General features: G+C 44.1%; 1 protein-coding gene across 3 annotated transcripts in view; it reads right to left on the bottom strand.

Annotated features, from left to right (window-relative positions):
- Positions 1-18702, bottom strand: part of GCLC (glutamate-cysteine ligase catalytic subunit) — a 47937-nt gene extending 29235 nt beyond the window's left edge. Inside the window, exon 1 of one of the 3 annotated variants that reach the window (XM_025205129.1) lies at positions 18652-18702. The gene's annotated coding sequence lies outside the window, so the exon portion shown is untranslated. Of the gene's footprint in view, positions 1-10446; positions 10466-18651 lie in introns of those variants that run through there. The other 2 variants (XM_025205131.1, XM_025205130.1) reach the window with 2 other exon arrangements.
- Between the last annotated feature and the right edge of the window lie 296 nt (positions 18703-18998).

The following is an 18998-nucleotide window of genomic DNA, read 5'->3' as shown; positions in this document are numbered from 1 at the left end:
CTGCCGGCCACAGCCCGCGTGCACACAGACGGGCCCGGCTTGCGCCCGGCGAGGATGGGACTGGGAGCCGGCCCGCACAGTAGTCAGTACAGAACCAGGAATCCTGTTTATGCACTTGCAGCAAGATGTCTCCCCCTCATCGGCAGGGATCCTGGTTTTCTCTGGTAAAAAAAAAAACAAAATCCAATTTTCAGGTTAAAAAAAAGAGTAACCCGAAAACCATATTTTTCCATGATTAAAATGAAACTACATACACACAAATAGCAGCATTTCATTTTGATCACGGAAAAATGTGGATTTTGGATTACTTAAAATCCAAAAATTGGGGATTTTTTTTTAAAATCAGAGAAAACCAGGATCCTTGCTCATGAGGCAAGCAGCTGTTGCAGCTTCAGCCTCCAAACTTTAACACACAGTCCTATGTACTAAAATGACAAAGGGTAACAACAGCAAGGTCAACATGCAAAAGGAAAGTCTCTGCCCAAGTATAGCTAGGTTATCTTTTATTAGCTATTGTTGAAATATTGTACAGCAGCAGTATCAAAGATCTAATAAATACTCAAGTTGTGACTAACTAGTGGAAGACATCCTCCCTCCAAGGCACCAACAGTGCCTCCAACTCAGGGGCTTACCATGCCCCAGTCTCAACTAAATGCTGGTTGAGGCACTGGACTCTTATTTCTTAACACTAAGCAAGAAAGACGGTTGGATGCCATCAGCACTCTGAAATCACTGCACTACCCGCCTCCTTACTCTAAGAGACCTACATATACACAGGGAACCAGAGCATAACAGAATGGCACCTGCATGAAAAGTCCTTAGTAGTACAGTAAAAAAAGGGTAAAATATCATGCCCCACAAGCAACTCATTGCCACAAGCAGCAGCAGCATCTTTCAGGTAGAGGTGGACAACCTGTCAGAAAAGTCATGTTGCCAACATGGCAAGTAGTGCATATAGCTGTCATATTGGAATCCAAGATGACTTCCATCAACTCATGTTTTGGTCAATATTTCATCCCCCACTAGGGTTAGAAAATTAATTCCAGGGACAAAACCAATACTGTATGAACCAAATTGTAACATTTCTGTTGTGGTACCCATCTTGGATTCCAAGATGGCTGCCAGGAATTTACAGTTTTGTTCATTATTAGATATCCAAAAGGGTTGCAAAATTGTTACATTAACTCTGTTCTGTTTCAGATTACCTCGACGTGAAGACCTCTGATGGAGATTGTAGACAAGAGACTTGGCCCTTACAGAAGGAGCAACTGTCCTTAATTACACAATTTAACTAGAGAGCTTTCAAAACATGCTGCATCCCATTTTGATCCCCACAACGATCAAGGGATTTTTATGTTAAAAATCCACCCCAAAAACTCCCATCAACCTAGAGCCAGGGTGAATTCCACTGTAAACTGTAGATTTCACAATGCAAAGCAAAATGGGAGTTCTTCGGGGGAGGAGGGGAAGATTGCTGAGATATACATTATTTTGAATTGCTTGTGTTTGACTAATTTGAACATGTTAGTGAACACTGTCCCTCCATGTACCCAGCTATAAATGCAACAACCGATCTTGCTTTCAGAGACAAGATTTACAAAGCTTTCCTGACAAACAGAAGATCTGCTGTTCATTTTAATAAGGAAAACACCCTTACAGGGCTGCCAACAATTCTAAGCAATCCACAGAATTTGCTTGCCAATGCAGGCTTGACTGAGTGAGCAGCTATAAGCAATTTCAATCTGTCAGGAGCTTTTTCCTGAGGCTAAAGGAACAGCAGAATATTCAGAATTCACACTCACATGATGGAGCTGGAATTAGCTGGAAACAGGTTCCATGGCTGATTTTTATTTATTTATTTATTTTTTACTCACTGTTAGGAGAAACTTTGCTCCCAGCTTAGAGAAATAGTCTCTAGTAAGTTTCAACAGGAATTCTTTGCCTACAACAGCTGAAAGAGTCGGGCATTTTGCTATGTGGACTTTTACCTGGCACTGTTACACAGTTTGTGGCTCTCTTTTCTCTCAAATTTTAATTAGCCTGTAAAGCAAGCAGAATTCCAACATGTTAGAACAAATTGCTAATGAGGATGTCAGACAAAAAACATTGCTATGAATCTGAGAGGGCAGTGTGCCTTGCTGTTTTACAGGAATGAGATGTCTGGGGATTGCATGCCCAGGGAGCTTTCCAAAGCTAGCTAGCTTACAGGCTCAGCAATTCTCTCAACTTGTACGAGCTGTAATGGCACCCACTGGGTTCAGCTGCCTCTAAAATAGGCAGGCAGACAAAGTTCTTTGGGGAGATGTGATATTTTTTGCTAGACCAACAAAACATTTAGTTGGTCCAATACAAGATAATCACATCTCCCCAGAGAACTTTGCCTATGTCCTTAGACCAACATGGCTACAACCAACAGCTCTAAAATACACCGCATTTACTAGAGTGACAGTGGCAAGCTCAGGTCCATTTGCTGTCTCTTGAAAGTGTTATAAACACTGTGCCTTGGTGGCGTTTTGATTGGCAAGGGTACTTCTCACTAACTAGGTCTATACTACAAACTTAGGCCACATACAGACATTCAGTTTCTCTTGGGAGCGTCACCAGTTTCCCGGTAGAAACCATACACGTACAGATGTTCTGAATGTTTCTCCCAGAGCAAAAAAAGGTTGCTCTAAGAGAAAAAATAACCTGGGAACAACCAAGGTTAACTCATTCCCAGGAGAGTTTCTTGTGAAAGAGTGAATGCCTATACAAGTTCTCTTCTGAGAGAAGCCACAGCACAGTCCTGCAGCATCCCAGGGTGCTTTGCTCCCATCACCTCCCTCATCTGACAGTGTCACTCATTGGACTCCGCTGCTCCAGTTGAGCACAGAGAAGAACACGCTCCCTTCACATTCCTACATTGTACTGCAAGGAGATGCAAGATGACTCAGATAGCTCAGAGTCAGCCAATCAGGGCTGCTTTGTGCCTACTGCTATTGTCACCAGGCAGAACGAGGGAGTCTGCAGAGCAGGGGCAGACAATGATTTTGGGCAGAGGGCCACTTACCGAGTTTCGGCAAGCCATCAAGGGCCGCATGACAGGCAACCCAGGGCAGATTAATATTAATTTTCTAAATTTTTAGGGGCTCCGCAGGCCAGATGCAATGGTCTGGCGGGCCACATCCGGCCGCCGGGCTGCATTTTGCTCACCCCTGCTGCAGAGCATGCCGAAAAGTATGGGCCCCCTGGCTGCAGCGTCAGCACTGCAAACTCTCTGCTCTTTAAGGGTTCAGCAATCGAATATTGGTTCACGTGTCCCTGGGTAAGTTTTTCTACTAGGAATACAAACTTGGAAGAAATATCCCAGATAGTCTGAAAGTGTGTATGCAGTCTTAGTGTGCTAAGCAGCAATACCACAAACATAACACGCTGGTTCAGGTGGGTTAGGCCCCCCAAGAAGCAGCAATGCAGTCATATTAAGCAGCATGTTTGAGGGCATCTGCCTAGCATAAATGTACACATGCCCACCATTGGCCACGGATAACATTTAAAGCTTTAGAAAAAGTTTATTGCAATACAAGTTTTGAACCAGCCTGTGTTGGATAGAAGCAGATCCTGCTTACAAAGGAAACTAATGGTTTCACTGGACATGTCCCACAAAGAGGTAAACCCAAGATAGAGAGAGTCAGCATACTTAACCCTGTGTTTGTGTGCTGCACAATATAACCTCATTTAGAAATCATGAGATTTACTTCCCCCACACAAAAATAAATCTCTAAAATGAAGGGTGCTCATGCAATCTCTCTCTCTCTCTCTAAGAGATGCATAAAAAGCAAAGATGCTGTAAATTAAACAGCTGAACCCAGCACAATGCTAATCTTTAAGCAGCCAGCACTATGACAGTCTCTAATGACAAAAGGTTTTGTCTCGCGCACAGTTTCAACAGCATAAAACCATAAGAAGTGCCAGACTAACCACACAGCCTGCATCTGACAGTGGCAGGAGTGGATGCTTCAAAAGGGAGAGCATGTGAACAGAGTATATCTAGAATGATCCATCTCATCATACCCTTGCTGGCATCCACCATCACTAGTTTAGAGGTGCCAGAGGATATACCTCTGACTGTTGTTTAATAGCTATTCATAGATCTATCATCCATGAATTTATTTAGTCTCTTTTTGAACCTGGCTATACTATCTGCCTCTACATCTTCCTGTGGTAATGAGTTCCGCAAATTAACTGCACTTTGCAAACACATGCTTTATCTTATTCACATCATGCCAAGTGTGCAAATACTTAAAAAAAACCCCAAACCTTCAGTGCAAAACCTCAACTCATTTAGAGTTGATTTATGCCAAATAGGAACCTTATATAAAATGTCTAATTCTGATTGCATGTATCATTTGCAAAGTCAAAGTACACATACAGACCTGTATTTTTTTGGGAAGCTCAGATGTATTGTATAGGCCGAGAAGTGTATACTTTTTTCCTTCTCAGTCACGATGCAACAACTAAGTTTGGGAAGATACTCATCAAAAGGCACAGCTTCCAAGGTTGCCTGTTCTTCACTGTTTTTTCAACCTCTCGCTTGAAAATACCGGAAAGGATAACCCATACCTCAAGGCCAGTGTAGTAGACTCTTGTCTACGCCCTCTGTCTTCCATTCATCAGTCCAAGTCAAACAAACCATTCATGATCTGGTTCATGGATCAGTACTTCTTGAAAGATGAACTTAGTTGATATGGTTTTGGTACAATGTTCATTACCAGTGTTTTTATTCTATAAATACTGCCAAAAATATATGGAATGTTTCTTTTCAAGTCACCTTGAAGCTACCCAGCTAACACTCTTCTCTAATGTATTCTGTCTCCTTTTTATAGATAAAGTAGCCTTAAAGTCGGAAATGCTCCTAAAGGTCAAATAGCATCAGATGCTTTTGTTTGCAAATAGAGAAAGCCAGTAAAGATAGGGAATGCACATTTTTTTGTTAAGTAAATTAACTTCATAAAGCAAACTGCCTTAATTGACCATCTCCTTCAAGGGACTCAGAACTGACTGAAATTTATTGCAAATTAGCATGTTAAATTCTTAAGCAGATGCACTATGTTAAATCATAAGTTGGAAGATGTAATTACCCATGTTAGTCTGAAGGCAGGGTACATTGCAAGTTCTTAGACCAAACTAAATCAGAGATGTACAGCATAAGCTTTCATAAGCAGAAGGCTCTCTTCATCAGATACTGTGAAGGGACTGCAGGAAGCATAACTGCTAAAGAGAAAGCTCTGATTTGAATCCAAAGGGTAAGAAAGATGAAAGGGAAAAGGAAAGGTGCTACTGAGAGAGGCAAGGTCTCTAGGAGAGAGAAGAGTCAAGCAGTTAACTCACTGAGGGATGTGGAGCTTCAGAAAACTAATCTAGGGAACAGGATACAAATCTGTAGCCTCAGTTTAGACCAGGGGTGTTCAATCTCCAGCCCACAGGCCAAATGCAATCTGCAGCCATAGCATCTGGCCTGCAAGGCTCTGTATAGGTTGGAAAATTTTACAGTAGGGGAGCAGTAGCCACCCTCCCCCACTGCCAAACTGCCAAACCCCCTTACTCCCCACAGGGCTGGATTGGACCTGGGCCATGGTCTCCAGCTCCCTCTGTGCAGCCAGATGGGGCCCTGCCATACCTGCCCTGGGCACCAGGATCCAGCCAGTGGAGACTGGGCACTGTCCATCCGGCCCGGGAAGGAAAAGTTTGATCACCACCAGTTTACACTATACTTAACAATCTAGTCTGTGCACAATTTCTTCTTCCCCAATTTCCTGTTGAATTTCATTTTTAAAGTTTTGTTGTCTAAGAACAGCAACTCAAGAGGTCTGTATGGAAAGTCCAGAGAGGTTAAAGTATTCAGCCACAGGCTTGTCTGTTTTTCTGGTGCTGATGTCACATCAGCGTTCATTCACTGTCCTGTCTGTCTAATGTAGACAGCAGAGGAGCACTAAGTAGATGTGCTATATGTAGGACCCTACCCAACTTGAGGAGGCAACCAGGCGATTTCGCAGGAAGACTGCAGGGCCAGCCACCAGTTTTGCAGGCTTATGTTTCTGACTAGCTGCGAGGCCTATCTGTAATATGGCCCCACCCCTTGACACTGACTGGTGGAGAGTAGTGGGGCTGCATGACAGGCAGTCTGCAGAGGCCCTGAAGACTATTGGATCCCACTGGAGAGCCAGAATTTTATTTTCAGTAAGTTTTTTTTGGTTTTTAATGGGGACAATACCAGATTAAGCAATTTCCATGAAATTGCAATTTGAGTAAGTCCCTACATATATAATGTTGGCAGTAGTGCAGGTAAATGAACCTCGGATGTTATAACCTGTTATTTGGTCTGGTGATAACATGGTCCGTGTTGAGAGCCAGACAAAGACCATATTGTAATCTGCTAAAATACCAACCCCGAGACAAAAATAACAGAATCCCTTTGGTTGTAACCTACAGTTTCCAGCTTGAATACTTCAGACATCACTAATGACTTAACATCCAATGGTCATTTACCTGCATCGATACCTCTGACCTTAGAGGGGCTCTTCTTAGATAACACAACTTTAAAAACAACTTTGAACAGAACATTTTGGAACAGGAAATCAATGACAGACTGGATTTGATTAACTATAGCAGGGGTCAGCAACCCCCGACACGTGTGCCGAGCATAGCATGCGAGGCCATTTTTCTCGGCATGCCACCACCAGCCTGGGCTCTAGGCAGCTGCTGCCAGCCACGAAGCCCGGGCTGCTCCTAGCAGGCAGCTGCAAGCCCTGCTGCAAGCATACCGGGCTCCGTGGTTGGCAGCAGCTACCCAGAGCCTGGGTCGGTTGCAGCCAGGAGGCTGCGAACATCTGCTCTGGCCTCCGGCATTAGCTCTATACCAGCAGGTGCATGCGCGTCTTGGAGCAGACAGCGAAGGAGCGGCCTGAGGCAGTGCAAGCCCAGCCTCTTCCCTGCTGCCGGCACAGAGCTGATGACTGGGCTCCGAAGCCCGGCACAGCTGTTTCTAGGCAGCCTGGGCTCTGGGCAGCTGCAGCAGGCAAGCTGCAAACAGCTGCGTCAGGCTCCACAGCCCCAGCATCAGCTCCATGCTGACAGTGACTGCACATGCACCTCAAAGCAGACAGCGGGAGGGCTGTGTTGCCTCAGGCTCTATCCCTACTGCCCGCTCTGAGGTGCACTTACATCAGTCGGTATGGAGCTGATGCCGGAGCCCAGAGCAGCTGTTTGCAGCCTCCTGGCTGTAGCCAGCCCAGGCTCTAGTAGCTGCTGCCAACCACGGAGCCCAGGCTGCTTGCAGCAGGGCTTGCAGCTAAGCCCACTTGACTCCCAGCTGCTCCAAGCCCAGCCCAGGCCCAGCCCAGGCCCAGCCCCCCACCAGGATGAGGCTTGAGCTGCCCCTTACCAGGAGCACTGTACCTTTTGCGGACCTAGCTGTGCGGGGCGGGTGGGTGGTTGGGCTGATGCGCAGGCTACAGGCCAGGGCCTCAGCCAGCTGTGCTGTAGCCTGAGGGCTGGCTCCCAGGGGAAGCACAGGGGTTTTGGCGGGACCAGGACATTGTTGGGTTGGACTTTATCCAGTGGCCCAGGAGCCTGATTCCATGCACGCACACATCTGGTTCTGTGCATGTCTGCCTCTGTGCATCTGTGTGCACACATGTGTCTGGTTCCAGATGTTTGTGTGCATGCATCTGTTCTGGGTGTGTTCTGGTTTTCTGTGTTCGTGCACATGGTTCTCTGTGTGCATGTGTTTGGTTCTCTCTCTGCTCTCCTTTTTCTTTATCTTTCTCTCTCTCTCCTCTTATTTGTCTCTCTTTTCTCTCTCTCTGTCATTGCAACATGCTCAACAAAAAAGTAATACACAACAACAAAAGCAACATTTATGATTATTAAATGTACTAATATGCAGTGTGTCCTGCCATGTAACCCCCCCACCCTTTGTTTTTCTGGCATGCCAGCACTCTGGCACCTTCCAAGGTAGACGTTGTGGTTTTTTCAGCACTCCGACAAAAAAATGTTGCCTACCCCTGAACTATTGTCTAAATCAGGAGTTGGTGATGTACAGGCCACAATGAAGCTGAAGATTTGCAGGGGGAGGGACTGGAACCAGCAGCGGCATCATGGCGTCAGAGCCAGGTAGCTGGAAGCTGCTTCCGTGCTGCTCCTGTTTCTCCCTGCCCCCCCTCCCTTGCCCAGTCCAGCCCTGCTTCAGCTGAAAGCTATATTCACACCCCAGACCAGAAGCAGGCAACTTAGTAAAGCAGTCGCAGCAGACGCACAGCTCCCAGATGCATGGCTCCAATGGGGACACCGGGAAAGTCCCCCACCAGCCTTGACATGATGCTGAAGTCACCTGGTCCACAGTAGAGAGAAGCTGGGTGGTTCTGACCTGCAGCTTGAAAAAGTTTGCTTGCCCTTCATCTTAGCTAAGACTATGGATTCTTATCACATTACTTGGATTAGTTTTTATAAGCTCTATGTCCCTTATTGGATTAACCACTTTGTTTTTCTCCCTTCTATCCACCTTACCTTTCTCTCAGCAGTGCCCCCTTCTTTTTCCTACCCTTTTCCCTACCCTTGGTACTCTAATTAGAGCTTTCCATTTAGCTATTCAGCTTCCTCTAGTCTATTCATAGTATCTGATGAAGTAAACTTTCATAAACAGAGGGCTTATGCTGTACATCTCTAATTTAATTAGTCTAGGAAGGTGCAAATCTACCTCGCCCTCTGTCTGATCATATGTGGGATATTTAGTATGTTTAGTAATTTGACAGCTTACTGAGGAATCTCTCAAGGTTTGGGGTTTATGTTTTGCTTTAAGGAAAATAGGGGGAAGCCAGTTTTTGTACATTTAGAAAAACTGCCAACCAGCAAGTTTTTAAGTAAACTGTTTAATCTCTACTGCTATGCTGAATATAAACAAACCAGTTAAATGTGGTCATTGTAACACCCAATTTGCAATATGCCTCTAAAGATAGATTTATCAGCAGCCTCCACTGCTAGTGTTGGAGATCTAGCCTGTGGGGATTGAGGAAAAAAGCAAAATGCCTTTGGAAGTGGAACATGAGATGCTTTTCCATCCTTTGTTGTTTCATGAACAAAGATCAAATGATCTTACTAGCAGACAGTCTTCAGGCCAAGTCCAGAAAGACATTTTTATTTGTAGAGCAGTCAAGATGCAGACTGACTCAGAGTAATATTGGGACTCAGGTTTAAGTCAATATCCAAACATGCATAATTTTGTTCTAGCAGCTGAATCAAAATTTGCCATTCCAATATAATAAATATTTTATGTTCTCCAATGTATGAGAATATAACTAGGCAAAACTTCTACAAGCCAAGCATTAAACCCGAAGAGGGGGAAAAGAGCGCGACAAAGCATGATGCCACTGTACAACTGCAAAAATAGAAAACGATGCTGTTACTTTTGTTCCTACAGTTTATGCCATGTTAGAGCTGACTGTAGAGAAACATGAAGAGAATGCAGCAGCCTGCATTTTTAGCTAGCAAAACCAAAATCAATGGCAAGTGTTCCTAAATGTCCCCCCTCCAACTCACACCAGGACTGAGTATTTTTGTTCTTTTTGAATGTGGTACTACATGATGAGAGGATGTCCTGTGCAGCTAATACCACAAACCAGGAAGCAGGTTACTGAAATCTAAACCTAGAGATTAAAGTCATTTGTATGCAGCTAAAGAAAAAATGTGCCACAATATAAAACAAACTCCTTTCTCTGACCATTGTACCACAAACACAGAAAGGCAAGACTACAGAACATGAGTCATGTTTACTACATAAAACAAACATTGGGCAGAGGCTTTTAGTTATGAATGGTTAGATTTAAGAGAGAAAAGCTGTCATTCATTTTGTGTAGGTATTAGTTTGTACAGTTATATTTTTTACTCTACACCTGCTTGTGGACCAATGGAGGAATAGATCCTGGTATGTAAATGTAAACATTTCCAGGCCAGGTGGCTGGCCTGAAAGTAGCCCCTCAGCTCAGAGAGGGGAGAGAAGGCTTGCCCACATTCATTTTCACCACCCAGCTTTTTCACCAAATACGGTAATTTAAAGCAAAGGAAATAAAAATCCTTGTGACAAATGACCATGAGAACCGTGCCCAGATATAAAGAATCCTTCCATAAGACACAAGAGAAAAGTCAGCTGTAAAGCCTGTCAAAGCCAGAATCATAACTTTGCTTCCCTTTTCTAAATAAAGACTTGTTCTTGCTTCAATACTGAATTCAACTTTCACAATAATAATGAAGTGCATGGTGATGAACAAAATATTTTCCTACCAGGGGAAACCCAATATTGGATGATCACAGCACCTTTTACTGAAATCTGTGCATTTGATAAATTCATATATCTGGTACAAGGACCCATGTCTACTTCTGCTAAAAAATCTCTTAAAAAAAGAAGCTCCTAACCTTGAAGGATTGAAGAAATAACTCATCCAAAAGTGAATCATTCCAAAGGAGCTTCTTCTAGTCTTGCATCATCGTTCTCCTCCTCTTATCCTCTTTTCTTTCCATTGCTGCATCTTCTAATATAACCTCTGCCAGCTAGGGTAGGATGAAATTAACAAGGTCCTAGTCAATTTCAGTGAAGACCTGGATTAACCTGGAGGCTGCAGTGTAAATAGTTTTGCAAAACAGCAACAGGCACAAAGGAAGACAACCCAAACTATAAAAGGCAATGGAAGGGGCATAATAGTAGAATCCTTCCATTCTCTGAGAAGCTGAACAGCTCCAAATGGGAGAAGGAGAAGAAATGGGAAGTTACTTCTGTCTTCCTTTAGCTTGAGGAGGTTGATATGAAACACTGGACTCCTTTCTGTTCCCCAAGCAAGATTTGAGAACCATCTACAGCAAAGACAAACTCTAAGGCCGAACCACAGGAACCAATGGCAAAGACAAGGGCTAAGTACAGACCGTCAAAAAGCCTGAGGCTGAATTGGTTCAATATTTGCAGATTAGGCTAAACTGCATAGATTTAACCGATAAGCACGTGAACAGACGCTCACTTTTCATTCTGGAAATGTGATCATGTGCCTGCAGTGGCTCAGGCCAGAAGCTGGGGGGTGCTAGACCATGCCTCTCTGCTCAGCTGGAGCAGACAGCTTGGGCCAAGGCTAGCCTGCACACCCTGCAAAGTATTTTGGGAAGCTGGGGGACTGAGAGTTGAACTGAATCTGGAGGGGATCTGGGACAGAAGTTCAGTAAACCGATTTAACCTAGATCAATTAAGTCTGATACTACCATCCATCCAGGTTTTGGCCATTTATCATAAACTGGCCATTTATCTCATCTTAAACCAGTTCATCTTAAACTGATTCTGGCCATTTTGAAAGCAGCTTATGTGCACTGAACTTCTGTTGTGTTACAGATTTGAACCAGTTTCTGATCACTTACACTGATTTATGTGTAATTTCTGTCTCTAGTGAAGGAGACTGTGTGGTCCATCTGAAGGATGAATACGTATGTATTCTGCAGCTTAGTGGTTTTAAGTGCATATTTCATTCTTACTTATTTTTTATGAGAAAAATAAGAGCGAAAACAGGGGTTCCAGGCTTGGACATCTCATGAAGAAGAAATATCAAAAGAGAGAGTTGCATATGGATATGCATCTTGTCCAGATAAAGAATTAAGGTATAATGTTAGCCAATTCATTTTAGGTGTTTTGTACAGACCCTGGACTTTTACAGGCGTCCACTAACATGTTAACACCACACCTTCAAAAATGTCTCCTACGAAAGGCAGCTAAATCATTTATTTTTTGTATGAATAATCTACTGTCCAACTTTTTGTGTTCAGCCAAAAAGAGCTCAGAGATAAAGCATGAGCAAGTAGTCATGCAACAATAAATCTAAATCACTCACAAGTACTACTTTTCTCACATGACATCAGGCAAGTATAGTGATTACAACAACCACCATTCAAACGCAGCCAGTCATGTTGTATTTGGCAGGGAGCCACTACTATGAATTTTTGCATCGAAGCATTTTTAAAATGCATCTTGCTTTGTAGAAGGATAACTTGTAGAGTCTTTAAAAGGGACAAATAACTTTAATATGAAACAACATTTAGAATGTGTAAGTGCAAATTTTGTAAGGGTTAGTCCAAGATAAACATTTCTAGAAAATAAGATAACATGAAAAGCTTTAAAACAAAGCATTCCTCTGCAGTGTATGAAGTCAAAGCAGTGCTGTGCCTAGCAGAAATCAATAATGAGAGTTCATTCACTTTCATTACCCACATTGCAGAAGATGCAAAAAAGTGTGAGAGCGCGTGTATGGTGGGGGAGGGGAGGGTGTGGACTTGTTAAAACATCTTAACCCAATATATATATCATCTCATTTTATTAGTATCAGTAAAGCAATTATGACACACTTCTATTTTTAGTTAGCTAAAGTTTTAAAGATTTTTATGCAATACCAAACTACCAAAGCAGTGGATGCTTCAAAATTCACAAAAGCCCAAAATAGGCCATTATGAATGTACCTATATAATGGATTTTCCCCCCAAACCTCTGCAAAGGCTCGTTCATGCCCTGATGCATGAGAGTTTATATACTTAAAAAAAATCTCTGTTGTTATGCGCAAGGAAAATGAGTAGGAGGTAGCCATGGAAAGGGAACTAAACTGCATGTGCTCCTGCTCATGTAAATGATGGGGAAATGCCACTGGCTGCTTATTTTTTAGGCAGCAAACACTTTTTGAATCCTGTTAAGTTTTGGCCACAGTATAATTGTGCTGTTAAAAACAATTAATTTTGCTTTCTTCCAGTTTCATTAGCCATCCCTTTACTTGTTGCAAGGTAAAAAAAAAAAAAAAGAGAATTGAAGTATTTAATTTGTCCTTTATGTTTACATCATGATATCCACTAATTTCAACTCCTCTTTAAATATTCACAACCTTTCTAACTTTTCTTCATACAGTAACTTCTCCTTTTATTCACTTTAACTGTATCCTGGCACTTTATTTCCATTTTAAGGGGGGACCAAAATGGATGTCCATTTTCAGGAGGGTAAATAGCATTCATTTGTATTATAGCATAGTATTTGTCATGCTTATGAAATCTAACATTGTTTCTGGTTTAGGAGCACTACTACACATCCAACAAAAGTCTTAATTGAGCAATGTGCAAGAAAACTGTAAATCTACAGAAAAAAACCCACCCGAGTTAACTTACTAGTTAAGCATCCTGTGGGCACTAATGCATCCATAAAGGACCACATTGCTTTTGCCCTGCTTCTGCTGGGAAGAGCTGTAAACAGCAGCAGACTCAATTTCTGAGAAGGACAATTCATGAGACAAAGGGTGACAGAAGGTTAAAAAGTGTAAGGTTTCACCACCATCCAAACCATAATCATGTCTCTCTCCCACCAAGAAAAAGGTGATTAGAAAAGGCTTCATATTTATCAGACAACTACTAACCAGGGACCGCACCTCTAAAGAGACTCCAGGTACTACATTTAAAAGACCTACACATTGTTCTTTTTCACTAAACCTGAGAAGAAATGCTTCATTTCTTGCTCTGATAGCTACTGCTGAACAACAGGCATCCTCATTTTTGTTCTCCGTTTTAGTTATTTATTAGGTGGCTGATCATTTTTTCAAGCTCTTTATATGACAAACTGGTAGGCATAAGACAGTGCAGGGAGACGAAGACTTCAAAGAATAAAAGACTCCAGGAAATACACATCCTTGAGAAAAGATGAAGTCAGGAGGGGAATGCAGGGCAGAGCATACAACTTTTTATGTTCTAAATAGAATTGTAAAGTAAATATAGTGTACAACTGGTATACAAGGATCTTATTCATGTTATAAATGAGCATAGTGCCACATTTTTGTTGCTTTGGATAACACATAGATTTTCAAATCCTGCAATTTATCTAGCTTGTTTTTATACAGAATATGAACCCTTAAAAACCTGAATCCATTCATTGTATCCTATGCCCCAAAACAGTGGTTACATTTACACTCAGGAAAAAAATCATTAGGTCTAATATTGCAAAACAGCAATGACAGACTAGAAATTACAAGTTACACTGCTACTTCATTACCAGATATCTTCACATCTAACCATGTCTGTTTACTCAGTCTGCAGCTTACCTTCATGTCAAAGTCACCTTATTTCCATATCTTTTACATGGGCAAGAAGGAGCACTATCTTCTTCCTCCATTGTTGCTACTTAGCTCCCTTTCCATGGGTACCTCCTTGTCATTCTCATTGCTGGTATCATTTCTACAAAGACTGCAGGGCTGCAAACATTCTCTTGCAGCACAGCACACCGCAGTTAAACTTGAAAATAAAAAAGCTTAATGTACACATGAAGTTTTTCTACTTTGTGGACCCCACTGCCCACAGCAGAAATCAATGGATCTAAATCAAGAGCTAGAAGCCCAGCCACTCCATTCTTCTGAGCTGTATGTCCACATTCAGCTGCAAAGTAAAATTAAAAAAAAAAAGCTCTGCTAGACAATCCAGGGAGCAACACAGGACACTGGTAACAAACTACTGCATTAGAGGTCTTTCCGGAAAACAACTGAAGCATGGAAAACATGCTCAGTCTTACTTTCCTGTTTTGCTAAAATCTGCCAACCTCCAGTAATTATTTGTTTGTAATACACCACATTAATCATGGACCAGGAACTTACTGCACGAGCTACTGAACAAACAGAACAAAAAACGGATCCTTGCCCCAAAGATCTTACAATATAAGATGAAAGGCAAGAAACGGACACTGTATACGGGGGTGGGAGGATGGGAAGAAGGGGAAAGCACAAGGAAACAACAAGGTCAGCATGATAAGCAGGACTATCAGTACGTTGCTAGCCCAACTGCTGTCAAGTTTTACTGTAGAAGCTGCTCGAGGTCATCCCAAGAGCTGCTCACAAACATGCCATACACCAAGGCCTCAAAAGCAGTTGAAAATGGAAAGGGAGGGGGGGAGGGTGTGGCAGACCTCCAGAGTAGCTTCACTATTGCATTTCTGGGTTGGGTCCATATGAATGGGAGCAGCTCTGCCATGACATATCAGGGAAATGGCAAAGGGGCGGTTACCCATGATGACTTTCCTTTTTACTTGGGGATTTGAGGGGCACAGGGGAAAGGAATCTTCAAAATGTTAGTATCCGATTGTGGACAAGAATGGACAGGCTACATCTGTAGGCAGGGCCCATGATGCCTACCTACCCTCACTGTTCTGGCTATACAGCTGGTAAGGTAAGCATGCCAGAGGCAGGCACCCCTCTTTAAAAAAAAAAATTGAAAATAAAAATAAAATATCTGCCTCAAGAGCATTTTATGATTGTCTCTTTATTTTGTTACCTCCCCAAGTTTCATAGACATTAGGGCTGGAAGGGACCTCAGAAGATCATCGAGGCCAGCCCCCTGCCCCAAGGGCAGGAAGTCAGCTGGGGTCACAGGATCCCACCCAGCAAGATAAATGTCCAATTGACTCTTAAAGGAATCCAGAGTAAGTTGCATCATTACATTTAAATGAGAGCTGTTTCACCAGGGCTTTATAATCAGGTTGCTAAAAATCTTCTCTGGGCCCCAAATTAGTATACAAGATTTAAGTCCAGAAGAACTCTCTGAAGGTTTAGAACGGGTTCATTCATTCAAGTTGCAGAGATGCTACATCACCTCCTGCTATTATCACCATCCTTTTGTATGTTTAAGCAGAGGAATCTAAAATTTAAGTTTGTTGTGTTTTCTAGTAGTCAGTCTCAACGTCAAAACAGAAAAATATGGAAGCCAGCTTAGTATGTGAAGCATGAGCTACATTTTCAAAAAGCACACGCAACAACTAACACCTGACAATTCCAACGCCGTAAGGGCCATTCAAATAGAAACACATACCCTATCGAAACACAGATACCCTAAAATATCTTGATCCTGGCAAGTAGAGCAGTAGGTACAAATACAATGCATTGCAATGCTTATTTCATGCAACTAATACCATCTTAGACCAAGTTTGACAAACTCCCACAGCTTTAGTTCTGGATGCTTGAGAACATGAAGCAATCAGGGCAGGCCTACACAGAAAACTTCTCATGGTAAGCAGCTGTACACTGTAGAACAGTACAGGCAGTCCTCGACTTACAACGGTTCGAGTTCGGATGAACCGCAGTTACATTTGTAAAACTGACACCTGGGTTTTGAAGTTCCGACACGGGTTTCAACTTGACAACACTGAATGCTGGATATAGGTCTGCCGGTGGAAGGGAAGGGGGAAGGAAAGGGCCGTGGCTGTAATGGGGTGGGGCAAACGCTGCCCAGATCGGGCTGCGCCGGGCTCTGGGAGCGAGGGCTCTGGGTGGCAGGAGAAGCTGCAGCTTGTCCAGCTGCTCCCCTGGCTGCACCAAGGCGAGGCAGGCAGTGCCAGGGCTGCGCAGGACGACCGTGGGAGAAGCCACAGCTCAAGACGCAGCTTGTCCAGCTGCTCCCCTGGCTGCCCCCACCGGGATGAGGCAGGCAGTTCCAGGGCTGTGCCGGGCAGCCGCAGGAGAAACCACAGCTCATCCGTCTGCTTGCACTGGGGTGAGGCAGGTAGTACTGGGGCTGAGCTGGGCGGCCGCAGGAGAAGCTGCGGCCTGTCCAGAGGCTCCTGCTGCTTGTCCAGGAGGGCATAGAGGGGATTGGGGGAGGCACGTGTGACCCCCAGATCTGGTATATTTACAATACATATAGACAAGTAATATAGCTACGTTTATTTTATACAATTGATTGAGTACTGTACAAGATTCAGGGTTATCTTGGGTGAAAATAGGGTATCCGGCCTTGGTTCAGGAACCAATCCCCCATTTATAACATTGTTTCCTATGGGAAAATTGGTTCTGAGTTACAACGTTTCAACTTAAGATAGGCAGACAAGGTTCCTTGGGTGAATTTGATATCTTTTATTAGACCATCCCAAATAGTTGGAGAATATTTATTAAGCAAGCTTCCGGGTTCAAAAACCCTTTGTCAGCCTAAGGAAGTTTCAGCAGTTGGTGTGTGCTGGAGCACTATTTGGAGCTCCAGCTATTTGGGTTGGTCTAATAAAAGATATCAGATTCACCCAAGGAACCTTGTCTGCCTATGTCCTTAGACCAACACGGCTACAACCTAAACCCCGTCAACTTAAGATATGGTTTTCAGAAACCAATTGTGTCATAAATCTGAGGACGGCCTATATGCCGTTCTGCCTTGGTTACCTTTTGAACCAGAAGCACCACGGGCAGGTTAATTAGCAGCACTGAGTGATAAATATGTAAGCACAGCCTCAGTCTGTCTGCAGTAAGACAGCAGAACCCAGATTCTTGGGTAGGCCTGCTTTGGGCTGATCAGCTCTGCTGGACCACTACTCTGCTCCAGCTGGTGGTTTCCTTTGTAGTGAAAGCCACAGCAAACAGTGAATCATAATAAATTAACTTCCTCACTTCCTTTATCATCATTCTCCTCTTATCTTCTCTCCTTTCCACTGCTGCATCTTCTACTATAATCTCTGCCAGCTAGGGTAAAACAAAATTAGTAACACCCTAGTCCAGGGGTAGACCATGTTTTCTGGCTGGAATGCCAAAAAAAACATAATGTCTACCTTGGAAGGTACCAGAGTGCTGACATGCCAGAGCCCAGAGCAGCTGTTTGCAGCCTCACAGCTGCAGATGACCCACAGAAACCGGTCTGCTTGCAGCCTCCCAGGTGCCTGCTGGTAGCAGCCAGGGCTCCATGGCTGGCAGCAGCTGCTTAGAGCCCAGGCTGGTGGTGGTGTGCCGAGCAAAACGGCCTTGTGTGCCATGCTCGGCACGCGTGCTGGGGGTTGCTGACCCCTGCCCTAGTCAGTATGTAACACCTGGCTGTAGAGCTGATCCTTCACTCAACAACCTGCAAACCACCTAAATACAAGTGATCTGGCTTCTCCTTCACTCTCTTCACACGCTGGATACACAGAAGCCAGCATCTCGTGGAGGCACAGCCTCTCCAGGCTCCAGGACATCTCCAGACCCTGCTCAGACAACAGCACGGGGGGCCTGGCAGTTGAGTTGAATTAAGACCACCCTTCAGAACCCCAGGTCTGTGAAAGACCCTACAGGAAGGACAAGGATGTCCTTCTTCCAAAAGCTTTTATAAGCACTTTTTGGTCACAATTAGTTCTCTCATCCTGAGGCACTATCACAGGTGGGATGCACTTCTGGTCACTATAATTGGGGGGTGGGAAAGCCTGCACAGCATGTGCAACTGCAAGCCTGGTGTATCCAGAGCAGGCAGTGCCGTGCTGAGACCACTGGCATGCTTGCAGTGGGACCACATTAGCATCACACTGCTTCTAGTTCGGGAGACAATGTCCATGAAACAGGTGGAGCCTACCTCAACCTAGTGGCCACGTCTCGAATGGCACTGCTGCGCACTGTATAAATATATTCACAGAGATCTAGCAATATAGTATGAGGTGTAATGGACGAATCCAGATGCTGCTCATTTCCCAAGGAGATCTCCCAGCCTGCTGGGGTTATTTCACATGGAGAAATACTAGAACCATAAACACAGTTTGGGCTAAGAAAGACAATATCAGCAGCGCAGCTCAAGCCATAAGGAAGAGCCTTTAGGTCATCTTTTGTAGACAGATTAGCTGCGGTCGCCTACCCACGCTGTCAGTAGCTTGGCTCACGGACCCGCATCCCGGCCAACTTTGTCCTGAAACATGAAATCAGGGCTGTCAAACATCGGCCCGCAGGCCAGATCCAGCCTACAGCACCCCATAATCCATCCCTGGGGCTGCCTTGGGCCCTTGGGGCCACTGCTAGGGCCGGTGCGCTGGACTAGCTCAGACAAGTGGATCGGGGGCCCCCCAAGGACCAGCCTGAAGCCCCTCACCGGAGCGGTGGGTGCAGAAGAGTGGGACATGGTGGTGCTACATGGAAAAGGAAACCTGCAGATCTGGCCCACTGTCGTGCGGGGGACTCAGGCCGCTGCAGCACCCCACGGCCGAG

Source organism: Alligator sinensis, unplaced genomic scaffold, assembly GCF_000455745.1.
Source record: "Alligator sinensis unplaced genomic scaffold, ASM45574v1 scaffold1012_1, whole genome shotgun sequence".
Lineage (NCBI taxonomy): Eukaryota > Metazoa > Chordata > Crocodylia > Alligatoridae > Alligator > Alligator sinensis.
Note: the sequence above shows the minus strand (reverse complement) of the source record. Positions and strands in the feature narration are given on the sequence as shown.